The 25,711-nt window shown below is 42.0% G+C and overlaps 1 protein-coding gene across 2 annotated transcripts in view; it reads left to right on the top strand.

Moving 5' to 3' along the window:
• The window catches only part of CCSER1 (coiled-coil serine rich protein 1), a 394,831-nt gene that overhangs the window by 217,018 nt on the left and 152,102 nt on the right, over positions 1-25,711 (top strand). The window lies entirely within an intron of this gene.

Here is a 25,711-nt window from a genome sequence, read left to right on the forward strand (position 1 = left end):
GGTGGACTGGAAAGGGAGAATAAATTTAGCCCTGGGTGAATTATATAATGGATTGGATAGTATAGGATATAATGTGCGAGATCTCCAATATACCCTGATTTGCATGCGCAAAAGCGCTCTTTTACAGGTCTATTAGAGAATCTTTCAACAAGATACTCAATGGGCATTATTTGAAATCTGAGCTGGGTAAAAGCATGCCTAACAGGGGAAGATAAGCAGCCCTTTATGATCTGTTTTGATTTTGGTATACCAAGTAGCAAAGTTCCGGTTTTTTATGTATTCAGAATCTCTTTTGGCATCTTCACCAAACACAGTATCTCAGATCTGCAGTACCTTTGACAATTGAAGATAGGAGAGAGTTGTGTGTGAGAGCAGATTCAATAGAGATAGAAAACTGAAAGGTAAAGGGAATGGGGGGGGGAAAGGATAGGAATGGAAGGTATTTTGAAATAATAAATAAAGTTGACTTGCCTTACAATGTCCTTGGCCACATGGAACATGCATTGCTCGTTACTACTACATGCATGGCAGAGCAGTCATCTGGTCATACAGCCATGTAGCCAGATATAAACACATCCAATATAAAACCTTTATCTGGAATGGTTGCACTGTGACAGCTATTTCATAATTGAAAGCTATTTATTTATTTATTTATTACATTTTTATACTGCCCAATAGCTGAAGCTCTCTGGGTGGTTCACAAAAATAAAAAACCATAATAAAACAACCAACAGGTTAAAAACACAAATACAAAATTGAATTGTTGTCACAACCATTCCATAATACACATGTATATATTGATAGGGCTTGCATTGTATTTCCCCCCCAATGTTCATTTAATATAAAGCCTGGAGAAATAATTTTGTAAAGACAATGTGAATTTTGCTTCTTGGTGCATTTGTAACCTTACTGGAGTTCTTTTCAAAATGAACCAAAAGCTAGCTCTGTACGCATGCTTTTATCAAAGACCCTCAATTCTTGCCCAGTTATATCAGAATTGTGGCACAATAAGAGTTACAGGAACAGGAAAAGCAGTAGCAGCATAATTTCTGAGGGATGTGAGATTGGGCATCAAAGTGGCCTTTCCTCAGAACAGCAGCTTTATTTTATTTTACTTGTTTATTTTGCAATCACAATTTACCCATGATGAAACATGTATTCACAGACATAATAGCTAGAAACTTTGTAAAACCAAAAGCAAGGATCTCTGGTATTCAAACACAATAGTTGATCATGGAGTTCACACCAGATCAACAGCTAGGTATCGTAATGACCAGCTTTGGCATTTCCTGTGCAAGGTGCTTTAAGGGGTTGATGGATGGCGAAGCCCTCTGTCATCCCAACAAATATCCCAAATTGCTAGCAAATTATGAGGCAGTTATAAATTTATTAGACTGTAAATCTCTCTAGGTTTCTTTAACTAACCAAGTTTGTAATTAACCAGTGTAGCATCGCTGATATATTCAACAAGTCTGCATTTAAAGCAGTCTCTTTTCCCCCAACAAATAATTCATGCTAGAAATGGGTAATTCCTTCATTTCATGCTGATTTAACATGCAGTAAGTGTGACTTCTACATAAATCACCATCATTGTCATCATCATCATCAACATCATTATCATCAATAACAGGATGAAGGAGGAAGAGGAGGGAGGAGGAGGAGGAACTAATAATAGTAATAATAAACAGTTTTAGGATCAGGGTTAACTAAAACGTTACAGGCTTGCCTGGTAGTAGCTTAGTAACATATTTTTGGCAGGCAGTTCATTTCCTTTTAATATTTGTTTATCTCCCATTTATTGACATATAATTCAGTATTTTGGCATTCAATTTTAGACAGAACAGTTATGAATTATGACCGCAGAGTCTTGAAGGTTGTGTTTGGAGAGGGATTTTTTTTTGGGGGGGGGGATAACTCTTTTTATAGTACAGACTTTTTTTTAATGGAATTAACCGATCCTGATGCGGAATTCAAACCCCAGTGATGATTTGTGCCAGTCATTGTCCTGTCAGGAAAACTGTCTGAATAAAGTATTTATTAAAGGAGACATGTCTGTGGGAGAATGAGCCCACAGGAATACTCTCTTTCAAATCTGCTCCCCATCCTGTCCTTGTATTTTACAGGGTTGAAACTAAATGTAAGGATCCTTTTCCTGGTAGGATGTGGGGGGTAAAGACAGTGGTGGCACTTTCTACACAAGACGATATGCAGCATGATCCTGTACATGTTTACTTGGAGATCCGCTCCACTGTGTTTCCCGTTCCTGGGAAAGTGTGCCTAGAATTGCACCCTTAAACTGAGCCAGGCTATGAGGAAAATCAGGATTTGTGTGTTTGAGGGTGAAGCAGGACCAGCTGTCAATGGCAAGCATGATTGGGCACTTGCCAAGGGTCCCCACATCTCCCAGCAGAGACCTGCTGACAAGAGTCCTCCAGGAGCTCCTGGAAATGGCCGGCCACCATAGTGTACCACCGTAGATCTATGGCCAGTGCTCTCATAGAGGACAGGTGACTCGCTGGTATGCACAGAGGGTTCAGGAGGGGAGGCAGAGGCTGGCTGTAGGGCTGGATAGGCCTGAAGCACTTCATCTGTTTCACGCTGATGCGGCCCAATCTGATCCCGAACTGGATTCGAGTTGAAGTGGGCTGAATCAGCCTACTTTGACTCGGATTCAGGATTCAGCATTGAGGTGAAGCACACCCTTCATGATTAGAGGATTAGGAAAGGCTGTTAAATATTTATTTATTTATTTATTTATTTATTTATTTTTATTTATTTACTTATTACATTTTTATACCGCCCAATAGCCGAAGCTCTCTGGGCAGTTCACAAAAATCAAAACCATAATAAAACAACCAACAGGTTAAATATCTACTTTCAAATGCTAATTTTGCTCGCCCTTCACCTGCCAACTTTGTGCTCTTTGACATTTTGAAACAAGCTTCAAGTCCTGGTCATTGTTAACCTTGGTTAACTGTGGTGCTAACACAACCTTTAACCATGGCTAAGGTTGGTTGGGGAAGAGCAGGGGGAAATCAAACTTGATGGGAGTGAGGCTCAGGGGAAGGAGGTAAGAGTCCTGCTCTTTTGCCTTGGCCTCATCAACAGATCAGTGTCTTTTGCTTGCTACATACTGGGGTCCAGCTCATGTTTGGCTCCAGCCCCCTTGACATTTGAAAGCTGAAAGCATAATTGTGGCATTGTTTGCCTACTTATATGCTTAACTGACTAGATCAGCACTAAAAATATCAGCCCAATTTGTGTTCCACCATCATTATCTCAATTGTCCATTATTAGTTTGCAATTGTTGGCCATTAAAAGCAACAGTTTCCTAGTTATAAATTCTCTGTGTATATGCTATTGCTTCAGGCTAGTCATTCCAACCCCACCTGCGCCTTCTTGGCAATAGAGCTGATAACGCCAATTATTTTATTTTGTTTGTCCCGATCAGTTTGCACACACCGGAGATTGCATTGCAAACAATCTGCAAGCTTTGGAAGACATTTTGCACATTTTTGAAATGTCCGGGAAAAGAATGGAAGACACTCCATCTCTTCCATAGTAATTTTGAGCTAACTGATGTAATACTTAATGACAGCAGAGATAAAAATGTTCCTGATAATGAGGAAGACAAAGTTTAATAATGTTAATGATAACAAGGCTCCTAATGAGTTCTCCGATTCTGTTAATAAAAAGCAATAGAAAATAGAAGAGGGATAAGGAGGAGGGCACTGCAGACAGAGAAGTCCCCGACCTATGTTATGCAGTAATTGAATCTCCTAACAGCTTAATTGGATTGAAGGAATTAAAATGTCAAGTTGTCAAACATAATTTTCTAATATGTAAAATAACACTTCCTGTGTGTGCAAGACCTCAAAAGAAACTGCCCCATTTTTGGACTTCATCCATATGTGACACAGGTTTCAAACGAGCTCGTCCCGCATGTCAGTATCCCTCGTTCCCTCGCTCTTTTATTTTGCGTTGTGCACAGGAAGCTTGTGTCGGCAGGACGGATGGGTTTACTTGCTAGGGCAATATTGGAAACTAGCATAAGAGCTAAAGAGAGGAAGGTTTGAAGCAGCTTCCACCCCAAGCTCTCTTTCATTCTCTCCTGTAAATAAAGTAGGATCAGATAAAATAAATCACATGGATGGGAGAAGAAGATATAGATTAAGGCTGGAACAAAGAGGAGCAGGAAACATGGCATCAGAAGCTTGGGAAATCTAAGATCATATGTAACAAAATGATAAGCTAGGAGGTGTGATATAAGGCTCAGGACAATGTAGAGACCCCGGTTAAAATTCCTGCTCTGTCACGACACTCCCTGGGTGACACTGAGCCAGTCACTATTTCCAAGCCTAACCTACTTCACAGGGGACAAATTGGTGCTGATGTTTCTGATGTCAGTGGTGCTAGGATTCCTTTCTGGATTTTAGTCAGCATCTGACTAAACAACAATTGTTCAGCACCTTGGATAGTTCTTTTAGAGCTCTGGCTGATTCTGACTGAAAGCCAGAATAGAATTACAGACCTGCTAAAATCATAGAATCATAGAATAGTAGAGCTGGAACGGGCCTATAAGGCCATCGAGTCCAACCCCCTGCTTAATGCAGGAATCCACCCTAAAGCCTCCCTGACAGATGGTTGTCCAACTGCCTCTTGAATGCCTCTAGTGTGGGAGAGCCCACAACCTCCCCAGGTAACTGGTTCCATTGTTGTACTGCTCTAACAGTCAAGAAGTTTTTCCTGATGTATGTTCAGAATCTGACTTGCTGTAACTTGAGAAGAGATCCTGGCCCTCCTCTGTGTGACAACCTTTCAAATACTTGAAGAGCGCTATCATGTCTCCCCTCAATCTTCTCTTCTCCAGGCAAAACATGCCCAGTTCTTTCAGTCTCTCCTCATAGGGCTTTGTTTCTAGACCTCTGATCAACCATCAACCTCATTGCCCTCCTCTGAACCTCCTCCAACCACCAACCTCCATGGAATGGGGTGTGTGTGTGTGTGTGTGTGTGTGTGTGTGTGTGTGTGTGTGAGAGAGAGAGAGAGAGAGAGAGAGAGAGAGAGAGAGAGAGAGAGAGAGAGAGAGAGAGATGGACCATTTGCACCCAAGAGTGATAATAGAATACAGTGATGATGATGCCTTCCTATCTGAGCCTGGCTAGGCTCTAGGCTTTGGAATAGGCCTGGAATGGACCCTGAGCAGGGCTGGAGAGGATGTGCTGCTGCAGCTGCTGTGTGAGCTGGAGTAGCATGCAGATGGGGCTCCTCCTCAGAGGACACCACCCTCTCCTGCCCAGTGCCACATTGGTCCAGGCCAGCCTCTCTAGGGCCGCTATGTTGGCTATGGGTGGCATCAGTGACAGTAATCCAAAGGCTTTCTCAAGATTTCCATTGTGAAAGGAATAGGGGACTGTTTGGTGCAGAAACAAGTAAGACTGTGTTTTAAAATTAAAGCTCAAGCTTTGAATGTTTTGAGCAGTCTCACTATTTTCTGCATGTCTACACTGTATAGAAGCAAAAGCATTATGGTTACCTCCAGTAATAAGCCTGAGACTATAGTATTCTTATTAGATTTGGCATTATTGATTATGCAGTGCTTCATTTCACCTGTTAAACATTCTGGTCAGTAAAGCAGTCATTTATTACCATTGGAGGATGTAGACTCCCAAAGAAGGGTTAAGCAATCTTGTGATGCCAGATGTTTTGGACTACAACTCCCATCAGCCCCAGTCAGCATGACTTATAGGTGCTATAGTCCAAAACATCTGGTGGTCACTGGGCTACCTAACCCTGCCTGTAGGGACACTTATTCATGGCAACACCCATTGCCAAAGAACAAATTAGAACTGAAGATACAAACTCTGTTTAATTTCACGATAGAAAAGCTGCCTTTTACCGTTCTCCTCCACCTCCTCTCCTATTCCTGTTCAATTCTTGGCAGTTCGCCAAGTGAATTTACTTTCATTCAGCATCTACATTTGAAAGACAAGATTCCCTCTTTTCCCCTCCCCCTCCCCACAACACTACTTGTTTGAAATCTGTAGGAAGATAACCTACCTGGAAACAAAGATATGCTCAGACATCAGTGCCACTACTTCAACAGACTCTGAACTCCACAAAGCAAGTCACCTATGATACAGCTAGATGACTACCATCCCCTTATCTCTCCTGAGCAGGACGGAGATAGCTATAATACATATCTGCTCATGAATCACTTACAGTATATCCTGGGATTCTTTCTCCTGAAGAGATCAGTTTTGCTCTTTTGCTTTGGATCACTACTATTATTTTTATCCGGGATGAGGGGGAAAAGAAAGAAAGAACAGCTGTGGTTCTGCCTTTAAATGTATAAATCTTGCTCCGTTGACAATAAGGAGTCTGTTACCTTTTGCCTCTTAAATATCATGACTTGGGTTTCTTTTTAATCTCCCTAAGTTCTTCTTGCATATTAATGTGTTTCTTTATTGAGATTAATATTTCATCACCGTAGGGCATATGTGCAATGCCCTAATTGCTGCTCTAAATTACAACAAAACAGCTAAACTTCCTCAACTGACATAATTTGTGTGTGATGGGGAGGGGGGAGTTCCCATGCACAAGGGCCACTCATGGAAGCATAATATTACTGATAGTATTTGTTTAGGATTACAGTCTGAAAGGCATAAAGTGGAGACACTTGTGCAATTACCCCATTTCCGCAAGATTAAAGGCATGAGTGGAGCTTTCACACCTTTAACATTGTGTAAATGGGGCCTTTATGATCACCATTTATGCAAAGTGGGAAATCCGTAATTTCTGGAGCCTCCATTAGTACAGGAATGGAGGCTTTGGGTGAGGCCAGATGGCTGCCATGTGCCTGTCAGACCACACAGGCACATGAAGCGTGGACCCATGGATGTGCTGCAGCCCAGGGAGCTGGGTCCGGGAAGCAGATGCAGGGGAGTCCTTTGTACTCCCTGACCCAGTTGGGTGCCTGCAACATCTCTAGAAATACTGTAGATATGTCTCTAGTTTGGCAATGTTTTCTTCTTCCTTAAAAAAGGGGGTTTGTTGGGAAATCCTTGAACATGTCTCACTGAAAACCTGGATGTACTGCTGATGAAGGAGAAGTTGGAATTACATTGGGGGGCAGATCTGGGCCACAGGCTACTTTCTGGCCATCCTGGATCCAAAGAAGCCTCATGAAATACTTAATGAAAGCCTTATGAAAGCCTCTTCAAATACTTAAAAGGTTGTCACGCAGAGGAGGGCCAGGATCTCTTCTCGAACATCCAACAGTGCAGGACACAGAATAACGGGCTCAAGTTACAGGAAGTCAGATTCCGGCTGGACATCAGGAAAAACTTCCTGACTGTTAAAGCAGTATGACAATGGAACCAGTTACCTAGGGAGGTTGTGGACTCTCCCACACTAAAGGCATTCATGAGGCAGCTGGACAACCATCTGTCAGGGATGCTTTAGGGTGGATTCCTCCATTGAGCAGGGGGTTGGACTTGATGGCCTTTTAGGTCCCTTCCAACTCTACTATTCTATGATTCTATGAAATAGGGTGTTTTTGCTCTGTGGTAAGAATATTCTAATCATATTTACCCAATTACTTATGGATTAGCAATTAGTAATCTTAGAAAGCTTGATTTTGCTTGTCATAAATATTCTATATGAGTCATTTTTAGTGTGTATGTACATAGAGTGGTAAAGGCTTTTGTGGGCCATATACGTTTTGGCATCTGCTCAGATGTAACTTCAAAATGTTGTGTGTATGTGCTTGCTAGCAGCTGTATCAAAATGTTCTAAACAATTATATTCTGGGATGATAAGGAAGCCCATTATAATGCAAATTATGCTGCCGTTTTGTGACAAACTACACTATGTTCTTGTAAGAAAGCGATTTGCACATTATCTCCTATTAAATTAGCCTTTCTAATTTAAACCAAATATGATTACATTTTAGTTTGTGTTTCAAACAATTATTTCTGAAACCAGACACATTCCTTTCAAAAGTTCATTGCTTCAAAATATGGTGTTTCTTTATGACAAGTGTAAATGGAAAACAAATAATAGTAATAATAATAATATCTAAAGAAATAGATAAAATTAGTTGCGCTAATAGGGCGAAAATCCACATTGACAGCAAGGCAATGCTTCCGAGACCTCAATTACATGTAAATGTATCTTAAATGCTAGCAAGGGAGGAAAATATGATATGCTTATTTCAGTAGATTACACATACACAGTATTAAATTTCCCTGAAAAGACTATAGCAGCAAGATATAAGAAAAACACATATCAGAGGTTCATACTATGAAACGGTGTAGCTCTGTAATACCTCATGAAGTATTTCGCTTTTACTGCCCCACAAATAGAATCATAGAATCATAGAATAGCAGAGTTGGAAGGGGCCTACAAGGCCATCAAGTCCAACCCCCTGCTCACTGCAGGAATCCACCCTAAAGCATTCCTGACAGAGGGTTGTCCAGCGGCCTCTTGAATGCTTCTAGTGTGGGAGAGCCCACAACCTCCCTAGGTAACTAATTTCATTGTCGTACTGCTCTAACAGTCAGGAAGTTTTTCCTGATGTCCAGCTGGAATCTGGCTTCCTTTAACTTGAGCCCGTTATTCCGTGTCCTGCACTCTGGGAGGATCGAGAAGAGATTCTGGCCCTCCTCTGTGTGACAACCTTTCAAGTATTTGAAGAGTGCTATCATGTCTTCCCTCAATCTTTTCTTCTCCAGGCTAAACATGCCCAGTTCTTTCCCAGTTCTTTCCCACATAGAGATGAGGGGATGAGGAGATGAGGGGATTAAAAAGAAGGAGACTGTCACACATCCAGTCATTTCCTTTCTCAATCCTTTTCAGAAACCTGTTTCCTAACACCTGCCCTACACATACCAATGGGGAGAAATGTGGTGGAGAAAGGAGAACAAAAGAACATAAACCAAGTCTCCAGAGGAATAGCATCAGAGCCGGCCCTACCATTAGGCAGAGTGAGATTTGGGATTTCATAAAAGGGCAACAAATCCTCAGTTATTTAATTCAATATTCTATTTTCAGTGGCACGGGTGCTTGTGGGACTTTCTGCCTCAGGAGACAAAATAACTTGACTTGAGGGTAGGTGGGCCTCCCTGCCTAAGGCAGTAAAAATGTCTTGGTCGGTCCTGAATAGCATACGTAAGGATGCTAGCATTTACCCAGGGTCTCCTGTTCAACCATAGTAGCATCATTTTTTGTGGCTCGTGCTAATGAAAGAAGGAGAAAATCCAATCCAAGGTATATTAAATGGATCCAGGGTTGCCTTGCATGAGTGAAAAGAAATGTCCGCTGAGACATTTGCTGAGCACTCCCCACCCACCCCCATCATCAGCCTTCCAGGCCATATCCTACTCTATTCCCCCCCCCATCCTTTTCCAGTGGTACTGGGGTGTGTGTGGAATATGGAGGATGGGGTGGAGAAGCAGATAAATTGCTCATTGTTTCCTGGATCCAACCCTATGTCTACTAACATATCTAGGCTAAGGCCTGGGGCCTGGGTGAATTGTTACTAAAAATATGGCAGGCTTGTGGCCTGCTTTAAAGAGGATGGAGGGCCAGATGGCCTATTTCAAAGGCTGTCCAACCCAAGTCTGGCTTAAAATTTAAATAAAATACTAAGAAGGAAGAGAAGGAAAAGTGGGAAGAAAGAGAAGTTGCTTTATCAACCACTGGCACTTGGACGGTGGCCTGAGCAGTCACCCCAATCTTACCTGCTCCCAATCTTTCCTAAATTTGCATTTAGTTATCCAGATTGCCATATGTCATTTTTGTGAAAATCTCTGTCCTCTTTTTCAGAGATGTGTTTCCTCTTCTTCTTCTTCTTTTTTGGCAGTGCTCAAGTGGCCAGTCAAACTAAAAGTTAAATGATGGCAGATTTTTTGTCTATTCTAGTTTGTTTGTTTTTAATGTTTTGGAATTTTACTCTTTGCATTGTTTTTATTACCCATCACCTTTAACGCTCATTGAACAGGGAGGCAATCCCAAAAAATATTCTAAATAAATAGTAATTAATAAATAAAACCAAGACTTTAAGTGGAGCATGGAAACAGATGGGGAGTCAATGCAATTTATTTATTTATTTATAATATTTATATACCACTTCGTAGCCAAGGATTTTGGAGCAGTGAAAAAATGACCTAATATAAAGTCAGAGTAATAATGAGTATCAATCTATGAGTTCCGAAGAGGTTCAGCTATCCTAGATCTCAAGTTATGAATTCTCCTCCTTAGCATGCAGCTACTCTTCTGGAGGTCTTCCAGTTTGGTTATTTCCTAATTCCAATCCTCACCAAAGCATGCCTTCTCGGTGGGATAGGGAGAGTGTGGCAGGGGTTGAAATAGCATTGCTGATACGTTTTCTAGGGGGGGAAAGGTTTTGTGTGCTGTTAATAGCAGCTCATGACAAAGATGCTTCTGCAGATGTTTTGAGCTTTGGTATTTCTTTCCCTATGAAAATGCCCCAAACAGAACTATCACAAGCCACCGGGGGTCGGGTGGGGGTGGGGGTGGGGGGCATTGCTCTCTTTCCCTATCCACTGCCAGTCAAAATTCAGATTATTTTCAATATTGGTGGATATACAAAAATTCTCTGAGGAATTCCACTGGTCCCAAATTTCTTCAGCCGTTTTGTGTGGAAATCAACCCCCAATTCCACTTAGATTTTACTTTAGGGACGATCATGGGGGGAATCCAGTTTTACATAAAGAAAATAGATGGGAAGGGAAAAGGGCGTCATCTGTGAATAATTTCCAAGTGTTAGAATTAGCATTAATTCTAGGTGGCTACTAGGAGGAGGGCTTTCTCCGCTGTGGCAATATGATAACATGTCTTTGTAGAACATACTCATGCTCCAGCACACAATTAATATCCAGCTACGAAGAAAATTGCCATGTTTTAGCCAATGAGAAGTCAACAATTAGGTAAGGCAAACTAGGAGGAGGGCTTTCTCCGCTGTGGCACCCCGGTTGTGGAACGAGCTCCCCAGAGAGGTCCGCCTGGCGCCTACACTGTACTGCTTTCATCGCCAGCTGAAGACCTTTTTATTCACTCAGTATTTTAACACTTAATTTTAACTTAAATTTAAATTTTACTGTTTTAACTCTGTATTTTAATCTTATAATCAACTTTGCTGTGTGGTTTTATTCTGGTTGCGCTTTTTATACTGTATTTCGTAATTGTGTTTTTAACCTGTTGGATTTTTTTGTGGTTTTAATTTTTGTGAACCGCCCAGAGAGCTTCGGCTATTGGGCGGTATAAAAATGTACTAAATAAATAAATAAATAAATAAATTACTACCCATAATGTAAATACTGAAAGGCAAAGTGTTCAAGCTAATCTTACTCTTTGACAAGCCCACTTGTGTCTTTGGCACTTGGTGAAGCAGGTAATTCATCCAGACACTGACCTTGCCAACATGACAAGGGCTCCTTTTTCACTCAGGTTAACTCCTTCTTATCTTCATTTAACACAAATATGGTTTCTTTCTTAAAGGGGCCTCACAGTTTACAAGGAAGCACCAGTGACTTGGGGTAACTTCTGTGGAATGGCAACTTGTCAGCTTCCACCCAGCTGGAATGGGTGGGAAGAGGAGGGAGAAAGACAATGCATGTGCAAGGGCATCTGGGCAGCGTGAGATGTGGGTGGGGCAGATCCTATAAAGGCCTGCCCTGCCAAAGTTTGGCCTCTTTCGCTTCTCGAGTCCCATCCTCCCTGCCTTTAACTAGTGTGGGATTAGCCAGTCACCCCCTTTGGAGGGGGGCTGAGTAGGAATTTTACCTGCCACAAATTTGAAGTTGTGTACAGGTTATTTGCCTACTCCATACTGGAATTGTGATTGCCGGGGTGTGAGTAAATAGGTGGATTAGATTGGATTGACAGGGGTGTGCGGGAATTTGCATGATATTACAATAGGGACAGTGAGCCCTCTGGTGCCTTTTTGGTGATTGGCATATCCAGAGGTCCTGCTCCTCGAGGGCTGTGCAGCTCTTGTGTCAGGATATGGTTTGCCTTTGGAGACCTTCCTGTCTCATCTGCTTGGAGTTGTGCAGCACTAGGTGGGGATGATTCAGACCATTCCCCCAAAAACTGAAGTGTAGCTTGAATAAGTGGCTGGGTTTACCCGACCCCTGTGTTCAAGGGAGTGGCTCACCCTTATTGGCAGGCTAAGTGCCTAAAGAAAGGGCCTAATAGATTCTCACACTTTCATGTGCAGATCCAGGGAGGGGTAAAGTTCCCTTATGTAAATAAAGAGGCCCTTGTTTATCCCAAGCTCATGGTTTCTGTTTATCCCAGGATTGTTCCGGTGTCATCCCTGTTCATGTAAATGATACACAGGGGATCCCGAGAGCAGGAAGGGACAACCCTGGGATAAACCTTAGGTCTAGCTAAGGCCTCAGTCTTTATCCCATGTTTTCTTCTCCACTTGCAAATGTCCGTCGCTGGGAAATCCAGTCCTTTTTGGGCTCACCTGATTTCCATAAAACTCCCAACTTGACTTGCATTTGCAAACTGAGCTGCGGGTTTCTTCTGGAAATCGCAGGAACTGTTTTGTTTTAAAATAAAACTGCACAAATAGCATTTAGTGCAAATTGCAGTCTCAATTTGCCTAATTTGTGCAAATTCCATGCACATTGAGGCTGCGGTTTGCACAAATTGCTATTTACGCAAACACACCTGACAATCCATGAAGTGGCATGACTCCATGCAGATTGGGAAAGTGAGCCGAAGTTTTGGGAACAGGGTGATGAAAGCTCAGTGAGCTCCACCCCGCTGATGGATTCCTCCAAGATCCCTACAACTAATAAGCTTCCCCCACAGTGAGGTGCCTGCACTTGGCATGTATCAAGAACTGAGACATCCCAGAGCCAAAATAGATAAGGGAGAGCCATGCTAAGATTGCCCACATAGCAAATTGTGAAATGCAGCTACAATGTGTGCAATTTGTGTTCAGTTATTTATTTAGAATATTTTTGGATTGCCTCCCTGCTCAATGAGCGCTAAAGGTGATGGGTGATGAAGACGGAACCGCTGAGTGGCAAGGAAGAATTGAACATGGCTAATGCAGCCAACCTACTTTTATTCTTACATATGATTCCCTTTTTTCCTGCTGCTCATGTGTGTCCTTTTCAATGGTTAATTTAGTGGAAAACACTTATACATGCACTCAGAGAGAGAGAGAGAGAGAGAGAGAGGTGTTACTTGATTACATGCTATAATCAGCAATTTGAATCCTGATTGTATTCTGTAATTAATCAAATAACCACAGTAATACAGTGTTTAGCAAGCATGTCCACTTTCAGTTTCCTCTATAAATCCACGATTGCTGACTCGCTTGTAGAATAACACTATATGCCTTTGTTGTAGGAGCTAGTGTAGAGGCTGACATCTTGATGCATGAGCTGCAATGTAACAGATGGCCAGCAGGTGGTACTCTTCATGCTTGGACAGTTGTTTGAACTAGTACTGCATTTTTCTTCCTGGCTTCAAGACATAATTGCAGAAGACATTGCACGGAAGCTCAGCAATTGCATTTGCAAGGGATCGTCATTTTCACTGACAAAATGCTTTGTTTTATATTCCTTAAAGTTGCAACAGAAACACTGTTTGTACGCTTAAAACTACACATCGCACAAAGGCTTCTTATGTTTTTTTAACTCTGGAATAGCATTTTGCTAGCTATTGTTCCAAGACATTACTCGGATGCACTTAATTGCTCATTTATTTATTTATTTATTTATTTTTTAAGCATTAAGTGGAGTACACAGACAAGGAGACGTGATTCGTTACATAGCTGTAAGGTTGTTTCGGATAGCAAGTCCCTCATGAAGGGACACAGTTCATTATCAAAGTATGGGTGTTTTGTGGGGGGATTGTGAGGAATTCTGCTGAGGCAGCATAGATTAAAAAAACTGGTGGATTAAATTGTGGGGGGTTTCAGTTCAGAAGATGGGCAAATGAATGACCTTCAAGTTCACCAAGAGTCTCCAACGTTCAACTTGGCATCACATTTGTGATTGCTGTTCATTTTGCACAAAGGTAAAGTTACACAAGATGAACAGCTGTTGAACATGAAAGTCCCCCCTAATATGCACACCTTTCCAAAATTGTGCAAATCCCCCCCCCCCCAATAGACTATATTGTGGGTCATTCAAAATCTGTGCATTTTGAGAAAGTTCCAGTTCCACTTTTTTCAAGTACACGTTTTGCAAATCCAAAAGCAAGGTTGGGAATTTGTGGACATTTTCTGAGAAAATGTGTGCTTGTTAATATTCAGGATTGTGAACAGGGCACTTTTGTGTGGTTTGTGAAACGAAGGGAATGTCCAGTGTCTTTATTGCCTACAGCACCAATTAGCCCTAATCATGGGAGTTGTAGGCTAAAATAGCTTGAGGGCCAGAAGTTGCCCACAGCTGCTTTAATCGCTCCTCTTTTAATAATGGAATTAAAGAAGTTATGACTCTGAAATCTGCACACCCAATGGTGAGGATAAGCAACAGAGATAGATTGTTGCCACCGTGCACTTCTTAGAAACTTCCCAGGTGCATCCAGCCATCTACTCTTGGAAACAATGCTGGACTAGATAAGAATTTTTGAGCTCATCTCTCAGTGCCATTCTTACATATGTAGGTTCTGACTGTGATGATTTAACTGTGGCTTGGGCCATACAAACTTCAGAGAGTGATTTGTTCCATGCCACCCATTAAATAAATAAAAACGGGAGAAAGAGGTTGTCCACAGGGCAATCATACAGCTGGAAGTCTCTCAAAGGTTTTCTGAAGCAACACTCTGCAGGTGTATCCATCCACCAATCAATAATAAATCAAATAATTTGTATTATGGTCATAGATCTGCAGACACTGACCAGTAATGAGTCAGCCACTCATACAATCCAGTTAAGAGGGTTCCTTAGAGCAGGTGAGCTAGGGGAATTCACTTATAGAGCAAAGAAGCTTTGATGACCCTCGCAAAGGCAAACCCAGACTTACGTTGTAGGAGAAGGCAAACCAACCAATCTTCCCTATGCTTGACATGATCATCCTATGCTTGACAGCTGCTTGACATGATCATCCTGAGTCATCCTGCTGAGTCATCCTAAAGAAACTTTAATTGGATGGGTTTCCATCTCTCAGCATTTCTTGATGCACAAGAGAAAGTAAAATAAATAAATGAATACATCCATACTATCAATGAGAAGTGAGAAAATAGCCACAACAATTGTGTTTTTCTCACCATTGTTTTGTTTGGAGCCGTTGTGGCTCAGCTTCAGCGCTGCAGTGGGCCTTGTAGTCTATATCCAGCATCTGATCAGAACTGGCCTGGAAGGGCTTGGACCTATCCACCCTGTGGAATGTCAGAATCCATGTGAGCTTATCAGTATCAGAGTTCTCAGAGGAAAGCAGAGGGGACTGAAGCTACTCCCAGCCAGCTGATAGCATTGGCCTCGATAGTGGGCTCACAGAAGAGGGTGGCGTTTTCAGAGGTGTCACTCAGGTTGAAGCATCAACTAAAGAGGGCAGAATGGAGATGCCATGTTTGGGCAGGGCGTCATTGATGGGCTAAAACCCCTTGAGAGTTATTTGTTTAGGAAGAGAGCTATCACAGCCACACCTTCACTTTTAAGAAGAGCCTTTGCTAGGAACATTCTCATCTTCACTGCCCAAAAGCTTCTTTGCTTGGACTTAATACAGTCTGAGCTTCTAGAGGCACTTTTCACATGGACTCTTGTCGCCTTGATCGCTGTATTGTTAAGATCCTGCCATGAGAAGTACTGCTATACTTTTGATACAACTTGAATTCTTGTTTACTATGGATGTTGTGTCTACTTCATTGATACCCAAAGTTGCCAGATGACTTGGACTGATCCTGACTCTTGGACTTTTCTATGTCTGGACCCCTGCAGTGAGGAGTTACCAAAGTGAAATCTCTGGTTATTGAAATCTCTCTGTGTATGGGATTACTCTGGACTTATTCTTGAACTGTTCTGTAGTGTGGAGGTTCCATGCAATTTTTTAAGCTTGAACTAAACATCTGCATTTGTTGGTTTGTTTAGGTCTTTTTCTGGAATCCTTGTATTGCATTGCTTTGGATGGATTATGCCAGGAATCTCCAAGTCCCTTCTCCTATATTTGAAACCCTTGCCTTTGATTGCCTGGGAAGGCTTATCCCAGGAATCATTTAAACTCCTTCCCCTGTATCCCAAGCCATGGAAGTTACAACAGGGAAAGCAGGTTGTCTGGAATTCTGACACAATCATAATCTGCATTGTTGTGGAATTATTTACGAGCCTATGGCTTTTTGTCATCAGCTATATGAGTTCTGAAATGTGTAACCATTAAGATTTTGCTGTGGGACTTGCTACATTAAAGAGCATCCCACTGATTTGAGCTGTCCTGTGTCAGAGTGTATGCTTGAAGGAGTGGGCCCATGACAGGAGAACACCTGGGGAGTCAAATCAGCAAATGTTGGCCGCCTGTGAAATGGAACTCCCAAATTTGACTGTCAGTCAGACATGGCACAGAATGGGGAATATACTGGTATCACATGGGAACTGCAACAGAACGTTGCAGTATTTTTTGTCGTTGGTGTTTCCCTTCCCCCCCACTAGAGAGTTCCCCCCCATTTGTGACTCTTCAAACTTTGGGGTACCCCCAAGCTTGCTCCAGTTTTGAGGGTGGTGGTAGATGGTGCTGTTTTGGTGATCTAGACTTGAAGAATGCGCTCACTATTAATAGGATACAGAACGTTCCATTCCCCTCCAAACAAAGTTCTTCATTGTTCAAAGCACGTTGCTTACAATTTGCAGTGGATTGTCAGATGATAAAATATAGTGGTGATTTTCTCGTGTTTAAACCTGAGGTTAAATGCAGCTAAAGCTGAATTTATGGTGGTTTTATGTCCCTTTTCCCTTGCCTTCAAGGTGCCATTGCCAATCCAGATATCATTTTGGACAGCAGCTCCATTAATGTCTGCTGTTAAACAATATGGATGAGGTTATCCTTGATCCAGTTCTGTCACTTGCTTTAACCACATCAGTTTCCCTTCCCACCTTTTGAAATTGCTGGGAGCCATCTGAGCATTCAGCAAGGCAAAGACTGCCCTCCATACATTTATAATCTCTCAGTGGAATTGTGAAACTCTTTTCTTCACCCAAGGTGTCTGCTCTGCTCACTGTGTCCAAATTTTTTCTGCAGTGCTCTTAAAACTTTTACATCTCCCATTACTTTCGTTGGTGTTAGAGATTAGCAGCTCTAATCTTTAACAACAATTGAGCACATTAATTGCACTATTGATTGCAACTGTACATCTTCTTAAATAGTTGTTTCCTTCTTCCTTGTGGCACATTTGAGGTGTCTTCTTGATTATACACACTTGCTTAGCGAACACCCACAAATTATTCCAGCTACATAGATCGAGGCCCTATTAGAGTCATGTTTCAGGTGTGTGTCTATGAATGGGTTCATTTTAAGAAGGTGTGTGCAACATTTATATTCAGCTGACACAAAACAGTGCAATGGAATTCTTTCCATGTGTGCTTCCAAGTAAGTCCCATAGTGTTCAATGTGGCTTATTTTCTATTTATTATTATTCATGGCATTTATTATTTATTATTATTCATGGCATGATTCAAACGGTTTCCCTCAGGGCTGACATCAACAGTTGGCATGGTTGGGTATTTGCCACAGGCCCACACCTGAGCCAGGGCCCACTGAGAATTGTTCCTCCTCTTTACCATGGCCAACAGTTTGTTCACCGTCCTCAGGCTCCAATCAAGTCAATGCTGGTGGTGAGAAGGAGATGCAGGAGATGCCACCGCCGACTTTGCTCGTTGCCTCTGCTTGTCAAGCAAACGAGCTGTAGCAATGTTGCAGATAGAGGAAGAAGTGAAGAAATAATGGCTCGGACACCAGAGCTTAGGTAAACTAGGGCCTCTTTATTAAACATTGGGAAATTCACCTTTCCTTGGATCTGCACTTGACGGTGCAGGAATCTGATTGCTCTTTCTTAAGGCAACAAGCCTGGGTTATTATGGGCAAGCCACTTGGCCAAGCCAGGAGTCGGGTAAAAACACAGCTCCTTCCTTATGCTGCACATGTGTTTTTGAAGGAAACCACTCACTCGGGCCACTTAATGCCAAGTAGGTGAGATGGTGAGGTCCCCAGAGGCAGGCCTCAGGACCTGCCAATCACCCTAACGGTGCCCAACGAGTGCTCACCAACCTCATCTGGTCCTAAGATTCCCAGGCCTGGGAATGCGTGTGGGGCCTACCTTAAAGCGTAAGCCCCACCCATGCCTCACCTTGTTAAGGTATGTCACAGGTGTGTCATCCTTCCCCTTCTTCCCTCCTGCAAAAGCCTGCACCTGCCCTAGCCATGCTGGCAGGGCAGGAAAGGGGCATGGGGAAGAGGAGGATGAGGAGGAGTAATACTGGCTGGTGAAAATGGTGATGAGAAGGTAGACTCACTGAGGGAGGAGGCCCAGTGAGGGTGCCTTTTGTAAGAGCCATGAAATATTTGAAGCCAGGGCTAGTTCTTCTTATATCCAGTTTAACCTCACATTAACTCTGTTGGGCAGGTTAGGCAGAGAGAATGGCACTGCCCCCAAATTGCCCCCAATTAGCTATGTGGCTTAAGGCAAAATCATGTTCCCACACGCATCTCAGTGTCTATGGATGGAGGAAATTAGGAGGACACTTGGTTGGGTCTCCTCTGAGTCCAGTGCCACTGGGGGTGGGGAACCCATCACAAGGAGTTCTCCCACTGCATCGAGGTATTTGGAAAGCTGCTGCTAGCAGAAGGCCCCAAAACCAGATTGTGCAAACAAGAGCCTCTCTTCTTCCCAATGCCACCCTCCACCTGTAGAGGAAGGCAGAAGCAACAGCACAGGGGGTGAGGGTAGCACAGTCCTTATGTGTTTGTTGTTGTTGCTTTTGGAATGCCTAAACAGGGCTACAGGCATCCCTGTTTTTCATTCAACATGGGTTTGGAGAGCACACTGAACTGCACTTGTAAAAACGATTATTTTTAGATGATGCAGGCATACGTCTTGGAAGAGACGTTCCTTCCTGTGTTATAGAGCAGGGGATATAACTTTTCTTTTCCTTTTCCTTTTCCTTTTCCTCCTCCCCCCTTTTTAAAAGGATGCATGCCATTTGCAAGTTTTATGTAAGTACTTGTATTAAAATAGCAGACCAATTATTACATGATCAGTACAACCCTCTCCATGTCTACTCAGAAGTAAGTTTCACTTAATTAAACAGGGCTTATGCCAGGTAAGTGTGTTTACTATACTGCGCTGTATAGGATTGTAGCCTTAGCTTTGCACTTCTAGAACAGGCAAATTATGGAGCTCCTGTGATCATTGCAGACAGTGTAAAGCAGGTTAATTGCTATGCTCAAACAAACATTCCGGCTGCATGATGGATCAATGTTATGTTAAATATCTCATGGGTATTCTCTGTTTTCTGGTAGCCCATTTTCTCAAACTGAATGCACTATTCTCGAAGTGTCAAAAACATCAAAACTCAGATAATTCAATCTTCAGAATGATAATCTGGCACAATTCCCATTTACTTCAACAGGATCTTGTGCCAAGAGAGCATTCATTTCAGGAATCGCCAGCTTACTTGATGGTTGTTACATTCTCCACAACTCTTCCCAACTGATGTGGGGGTTCTTTTAAGTTTTGGAGGAGCACACTATGATATGGATTCAATCCACAGCAATTACATGGGTGGGAACAACTGAGCGGATATTTCCCTCCAAATCTTGGAATAAAAAAGGACCTGGCATTGGAGGCTGTAGTGAAACAAGTCATGTTCTTCCTGGAAGTTGCAACTTTTATAGGTTCTAATCAGAGAGATGTGGGCAGTGGTGGTAGAATCTATCACATTCAGTCTGGTGAAAGATTGCTACTATGAAAATATGTTTTATCTTGCCAAAGATCATCTTTGTGCTAATAAGTATGTCTTATAAAAAATGCCTATATGTTATTAGGTATTATAGAAGATGGGCCAAGGCCTTGAATTCACATTAATAAAGTAGCATGGAAGGGTTGCCCAAGTTCTTGTGTGTATTGCTGTCAGAGAAACCATTTGAGAGGCACTTTATTGAAAGGGCCTTTAATGCTGAATTCTTACTTGACAACAGTGCATGGATGGACACAGAATCTTTTCTAGGTAGAAAGGTATTAAGCTAGGATGCTAGTATTGGGGTTATTTGTAGAATAATAAAAGAGGGTACTTATTAAGGAATTACCTTTTATGTAGAATATTGTGATGATTATGTAGTGTCTATTGTTCATTATTGGTGGGTTGGTGGGTTTCTTTTTTGGCAAAATAAAAATAAAAATGCATCAGAGGGATGGACAGGATTGCAGTTGATGCTGAAACTATCCAACCATGTTCTGCTGCAAACTGGAGTATTTTTATTTTAATAACAGCCACATGGTGCACCAAAGCTGATTAGAACTGATCTCATAACATTCCTTGCTCAGAGAGAGGGAGAGAGAGAGAGAGAGAATTTTAAGAGCTTTGGACGAGTATGATTGTTCAGCATCAAGTTGACCTCAAACTGCAACTCTGGCAGGAGGTGGTAATCTAGACCATGTTAGGTTTTAGGCTGCCAAACATACATCTATAAATGCACATGTATGTGTTGCTTTTTTACCCTGTTTCCTGTAGGAGGCAAATTGAAGGTCATATGGTGTTAATATCAAAGATAGAAAGAGAACAGTAATAGGTCTACTTTCATCAAAATCTGCAGCTGCTCTCTTACATTTCTGATGTGTTACAAATGTAAGGAATTTTGGAAACATGCCCATGTTAATTCTAGGTTTTAGGAGGGCCTGGTGGAGGGGCTTCCCGTAGAAAAATTGTACAGGAACTGTGTTGGAGGGTCGGCCTGATGTAGGTTAGCTTGACCTGGGGAATCACAAATTGATCATTTAGTCTCTTAGTACAGTATGTTACAAGAACCCATGAAGATTGGTCCTGGAAATTGTTTGAGTGAGATGTCCCTGCCTAGTGATTTGTCAAGGGGAAAGCATTTCTCAGAGGTCTGGAGATCAACCAGACCAGCAACTTTTTACAATGTAGTTCGCTAAGTTGGGGAGATTCGTAACTGCCTTAAAGAATCTAGTAAAGATCTCTAACTTTACACACACACACACACACACACACACACACACACACACACCTAAAAGATATTACTCAAAGATATTGTAAAGTGGTGTTTCCCCACCACCGCCTGTTAACACAACATGGAAACACTTAGGCTTGATATTCCTACTGCCACAAGTAGCAGAAGCAAATTACATTAACGAGCAGAGAGTTTAAGTCTGCTGCCATGTTCTGTCCTCCTTAATTATAGTTAAATCTCCACTCAAAAGATAGACATAACATGATTTGACAGAGCAAATATCTCAAGTAAGCAACCAAAGAAGTTCAAGCAACCCATTTTATTCAAACACAGCTGATGATGTAGCACTGCAGATTAAAAGCAGAATATAAAGGCACTGTAATATTTGATCTGAATGTGTTCGCTGCTGTCAAACTCCTCATCTAGAAGCTTTTCTTCCTTTTCTTTTGCATACATGAAACAGAAAAGAATAATAGGCTTTCTTAATGTTTCCCTCTTTGATCTATTCTCTCCATTCAGAGAGAACCTAAATAGACACTGAAGACATAATGCAAGATGCTTTTTTTTTTGGGGGGGGAGCAAAAATCCTACAAAGTTATATAGGGTGACCAGATGACCTGAAAAACCCCAGAGACCTCCAGAAATATGGGGATCTCAGGGGCAACTGGGACTGGCCCCTAATTAACCGGGGAAAGGCCTGGCCTCCAGCCCCACCTGTAGCCTCTCGTCACACAGCCAGGGCTTTTCTCTGCCGGCACGCTGGCACCAACAAAGAAAAGCCCCGGATGTGTGACAAGAGGCAACAGGTAGGGCTGGAGGCTGCATTCCCAAGTGTGGGAATGCAGCCTCCAGCCCCACCCGTTGCCTCTCAGCACACATCCAGGACTTTTTCTTGGCCGGCGCAATGACACTGGCCAAGAAAAGCGTTGGATCGATGCAATATAGCGTACAAGCTATCCTTCACCTTTTCCAGATGATACGGTTTACAACTGCCTTTTGCAACACAGCGGAGGACACCATTAAAACAATGCAGCTACCATAGTTAATGCAGGTATCGAGGCCTCACAGTTTGTCTATAAGGTTTTCATGCAACATGAGAGTGCTTGCTTGCAAATTTTATTCTCTGAAGTTGCCAACTGTGACTTTTGAAGCTCAGATTTCAGCTGGAGTATGCTTAGTTAGTGAACTGTTTTATTTAGTATACAAGGCATGGGACTGCAGTGCTTTTCAGATGTTATAAGAGACACGGGCCTAATCTACACCAAGCAGGATATTGCAGTATGAAAGCGGTATATAAAAGGCAGGAGCCACACCAAGCAGGGTATAGCAGTATGAAAGCAGTATATGGTATGTGTCAATGGGCCCCAATAGTTGTCAGTGCACTTCAGTACTTCTATAAAGAATTAGCGTGGCTCCTGACTTTTATATACCAGTTTTATAGTGGAATATCCTGCTTCGTGTAGATTAGTTTGTTTCTCTGTAGTTCGTCTTTTCTGGAATGGCTAATACCAATCCACCTTTCTTATGTTCAAATACAGTTTACAATAAGGACTGCTTAATACAGCACTCAGGATCAGAGAGTGTATGGTTTGTTTAGCCACTCCCACTTGCAGCAGAGTAGTGGGCACAACAACCAGGTTTTAAATAAAACACCTTGGGTTGTTGTGATGTGCGGACCACACCATTGTAAATAAGGCTCCAAATCCCAGCATTTTAAATGCTGAACCAATTTGGAAGTTCATCGGGAAATTGTAGAACTGGTTTTATGCCATTTTCAAATACTTTAGTTGAGATTTGGAACAGGCTAGTGTGTGCATGTGTGTGTGTTGAAGGAGATCTATGGATCTGACCACTTGAGAGATGCAGAACGCCCACACACAGAGAGAGAGTCCATTTCATTTTCCTTTGTATCTATATAGTCTGAAGAGAATTTATGTGCACTCTTTCAGCCTCTCTTAACATGTCTGAGCATACTAAATACACTGTCTTATTAAAAGAAATAAGCTAATATATGTTTCTTTGGGCTTCTCTAAATGAGTGATTTATATTATGCTCATGATTGGCTACTCATGGGTTCATTACATGATGTCTTCAACAGCCAGGACATCTCCTGTGGTTTCCCCTGGTTTCCCTGGTAATCACAGTTTTTAAAAGCAGAGATAATGCAGTATGTAAATTATGCAGTATGTAAAAAAGAGGAATCCTATTTGCATAACATTTACATTTGCTAATTTATACGTACTGAGGCAAATTTAGAAATAATTAATGTCATTTAATAGAAATGCATTACATTTCACCATAGTGCAGAAGATTATGACCAAGTATGCATGCCTATTCAGTCCACAGTCCTGGTGCTAACTCTTGAAGGGCAACTTCAAACCCCACCACTCCCTTCTTAGGGTTCTTGGACTGGGCAGCCCTTCAAATAGAGGACTATCCTGTGTAGAGGAGGACACATGGCCTAGCAGGCACATGAAACAAAGTTTATGATTCTCAGCACTACAGTTTATGGATGCAAGGATCTGTTCCAAATACCTGAGTAATGTAAAAACAACTAGCTTTTCGAATACAAGAACAAAAGATGAGCCCTGCTGGAACAGACCAAGGGTCCATCTAGTCCATCATTCTGTTCACACAGTGGCCAACCAGCTGTGGTCGGGAAACCCACGAGTAGGGTATGAGTGCAACAGCACCCTCCTTCCCATTTTCTCCAGCAATTAGTGTACATGGGCTTACTGCCGCTGATACTGGTGGTAGCATAGAGGCATCAGGACTCATTGCCATTGAAAGCCTTCTCCATTAATTAATTACATTCATAATTAAAATGTATTTATTATGAAAACTTTTCCCAGAGTCCACATAGTCACCTATATTTATTGAATTTAACCTTTCAGAGAAACAGATCTGCCCACTCTGATCATGCACATCAATGTTAAAATCAGCATGAAAATGTAGGTTTTAACCAAATGGTGCATGTCCGCCAGATTGTCACACACATGAACGCATGAACAAATGGGTTGTTTCCCATTTGGTAGGTTCTCCGGTCCATTCCTCAAAGCACTCAGTGGTAAGATCGAAGGCAAATATTCCTTTATTGTGAGTAGGAAACAATGGGCATAAATTCTTTAAGCATTGGTGGGAGATTGAATTTTTCTCTTCTGATACCAGGTCTGTGTCTTCCTTTCCACAAATAAGTTACTCGAGCTATTTTATTAGTTATACAAAGGATTGTATTAATGCTTTCAGAAGCACAGATTTATTCATTGTTATTAATGCAGTTGTCATTCATGTACAACCAAAGATATGTCAATCTGTTGACAGCTATAAACCCAGAAATGTTCTACTTTCTTTTCTTTGCCGTGCAGTGCAGTTTTTTCCCAATTTAATTTATTGTCTTTTCTGTTTCTTTAAAGAATCATTGTCGCACTCCAGCCAATTTTAAAATTGTGTTTTTAGCAAGCTCCATTAAGCTGCTGTACAATGAACTTTTTGTGTGTGTGCGTGGTTTAGTGTGTGAGTTAGAAGAGCCATTACATGAAAGCATCAACACTGCCTTGCCTTCTTCATTCAGTAGTGCAGAATCCATTATTTGCAGCGTTGAAACTCTAGGGAAGAAAATGATCAAGAGATGGTGTAGGACTCGGAATGCATGGCATATAATTATGCGTAACCTAACCGTGATAGATAATCATTCAAATTCCAAAGGGAAGTCTAGCTCACACAAATATATTCACATTTTCAGCATTTGCTCTTAGATGGATTGGGCTTAGTAAGATCATCTCCCACCCCTTCATCCCTATGAACCCTGATTCCCAAGTAATAGGATTGCAACTCACCAGTAGTGCATGAGTTGACAAATTGGAATAGCATGGCATAATTTAGACCTGGAATAGATTGCTTCATAGCAATTCTCTCTCTCATACACACACACACACACACACACACACACACACACACAGACAGACAGACAGGAAGAGTGGGGCTAGAGAGAAGATCAACTCACTCTGGCCCAGCACTATGCCAGGTCACACTTGGTTTGAAACATTCTGGATGGATCGGCTTGTTAACTTGTATACATAAACAACACTCAGGCAGTGAATCAAGACCTGAAAGAGCCATGCTGACTAGCCTCAGCTCCAAAAGCATGCTCTCCTCTGAATACCTCTGCATTCATCGCAATGAGGAAACCTTTGCACATACAACTGAACGTGTGCATATGTTTGTGATGAGCACGTAGAAGTCGGGGGTAGGGCAATCCGGCATTCATGACTTTGGGGGTGGAGCTAGTCAATAAGACCCCCCATACATTCCCCTCCCATGTATATTGTTTCTAAATACGGTTATAGTCTGTTAAGATAAGAAGAGCCCTGCTGGATCAGATTAAAGGTCCAGGTCATCCAACATCTTGCTTTTCCCAGTGGCTAAGCAGATCCCTCAAAGAAGCTCAGAAGCAGGGCTTGAAAGCAACAGCCTTCTGCCATAATTGCTTCCCAACAATTGTTATTTAGAGGCAAACACAGTTTCAGCATAAGTCAGAATGTATG

This window comes from Elgaria multicarinata, chromosome 10, assembly GCF_023053635.1.
Source record: "Elgaria multicarinata webbii isolate HBS135686 ecotype San Diego chromosome 10, rElgMul1.1.pri, whole genome shotgun sequence".
Lineage (NCBI taxonomy): Eukaryota > Metazoa > Chordata > Lepidosauria > Squamata > Anguidae > Elgaria > Elgaria multicarinata.